The sequence below is a fragment of the Corylus avellana genome, chromosome ca2 (genome assembly GCF_901000735.1).
Source record: "Corylus avellana chromosome ca2, CavTom2PMs-1.0".
NCBI lineage: Eukaryota > Viridiplantae > Streptophyta > Magnoliopsida > Fagales > Betulaceae > Corylus > Corylus avellana.
In genome coordinates, this window is record NC_081542.1 from 37,941,192 (window position 1) to 37,943,536 (window position 2,345).

Here is a 2,345-nt window from a genome sequence, read left to right on the forward strand (position 1 = left end):
TGTAAGAATATACTAGTCAACTAACATATCAATCAACTAATTCCTTAGTATAATTAGAAAAAAAAAAAAAAAAACTAATTTCTTAGTACTATTTCCTACAATATCTCTTTTCAGGTTGATTTTTGGATGACAGTGAATTTCAGTCGACAAATAGAAGAAAAAGTATCAAATAAATGATAGCCATATAAGCTTCATGAAGAATAAATTTTTTATATTGTGTTATGAAATATTTTTATTTTAAATTGTATTTATCATTTTTTTATGTTATAAAAAATAAAATATTATTTTATTATTTTAATGTCGCCCCTACTAAAATCAATTCTTGGCTCCGCCACTGTAAGTAGGTAGATGTGATAACAGCAAATTTCCGCCCCCTCTTCTTTCTCATTAGAATGTTTAATTAATAATATTGTCATGAATTTGTTGTATGACCTACATCTTGTAGACTTCGATTATTGTTTAATATATTCGATACTCAATTAGAATTTATCATAGACGAGATGATGGGTCTTGTCATTGAGTATAAATTATTACATTTTGGCATTTTGGATTTTCTTATGATGAGAACTGTCTGTTAGTAAAAGTGGGCCTTTCGTGATACCATGAAACATGCTAACATGACTTTTTCCAAAACCTACCCAAAATATGTTTGAATTTGTGTTTATGCAATCTGGCTTCTTCTGCTGTGTACGTTGAATGGCTTTTCGAAAACATACCCAAAACGAGGTGCAGAATTTGATTCCTATTTTGAAAAATCCAAAAAATGACAAAATCCCACAGATTTTTTGCATTTAGGCCAAAATTATGGGCTACTAGAACTGGGCTTAGGCTTGGGCTTGGCAGCTGAGGCCTTTGTTGGGTTTCCCTGGCTAGAGTGGTAGCTCGTGTTTTGTTCACACTTCTCAGCTCAGCCCCAAAGTTGCTAAACAAAAGAAAAGCACCAAAATTGCCGAAAGTCCTCAACAATCTGGCCTTTGATAAATCAAGAAGAAAGTTAAGAAAACTCTTCAACTTCTATGCATTTTAAAAATACTTGTTTGAAGTTCAAAATCTCTCAATTAACGGTATTAAACTTTCAATTTCTTTTAATTATTTCCTTCCATTATGATTTTTTGTTAAATATTATCAAAATTTCTAAATTACCCCTTTTTTGTTATAAGAAATTGTTAAGAAAAACGTCTTTGCATTATTCTTGCAACATCTTTGCAATATTTTTTATTTATTAAAAGACTTGAGTATTTTAAGAATTTTGACAAGATTTAACAGAAAATCCTAATGAAATTTGATAATTGAAAGAAATTAAAAATCCGCTACCCTTAATTGAATTTTTTTTTAATTTTGAAGGGTAGCGTCAAAAAGAGTGGAAGTTTATGGGAGTTCTATGAAGTTTTCTCACAAATCAATAAAATCGACAAAATGATTTGGTATACATGCTGTTTTTGCTTTAGGCAACAGGAAAACAAATTATATGGTAGTTACAGTCCATTGCCTAGAGGCATAGTGCTTACATGTATAATTCCTCCATTGTTATCCACCAAGAAGTATTAACTTGATCCTCACCATCAAGATTTGAAAAACCATTTCTGGTATCTTACAAAGATGATCCATTGATCTATAGTTCTAATATATATATATAGGCCTTCTAAAAGCTGATGAACTTGGTCTTCTTTCTATCTAATCTTGTTCTACACTCTTTAAGTACTCTATGAGAATCCAAAGTGGTTTCTTTTGGTGAGCAAAGCAAGTTTGTTTTATATTTGTGTCTTCTAATAAGTGGAATTTATTCTTTATTTCTTTAATCCCATATTGCCTATATAATATGGGCAAAATATTGACATCAATCATTTCTCTTTTTTCCCATGCATGATGCAAGTCATGTTGCATGAGATTCTTACCAGAAATCAGCCTCTCATCCTGATTATTTATAAAAACAAAAAACAAAATTATTTGAAGTTGATAGTTCTCAATGAAAAAAAAAAAAAAGTAACGGTGTGCTTAGTAAAGTTTTTTGAAAGTGTTTTGGGTTTTATATTTTTTAAATGGAAAATTGAAAGACATTTTTGGTGGGGGCAAAACTTAAAATATGTTTTGTAATGTGGGGTCAATCTAAGAAAATCAACTTGCAATAGCCACTTCTCTATATTTTTAATTTTTTAATTTATGTTTATTTTTTTATAAGTAACAAGTTAGCTTCACACATAAAAATAAATAAAAAATAAAAATGAGCATCTGTTTTCTAAGTATTCCTATAAAATGGTCATATAAGTTTTCTAAAAAGTATTTTATAGTTTGTTTTGAAAAGTGCTCGGTGGTAGAGTCCACATCTGAAAATGATTTGTTATTTA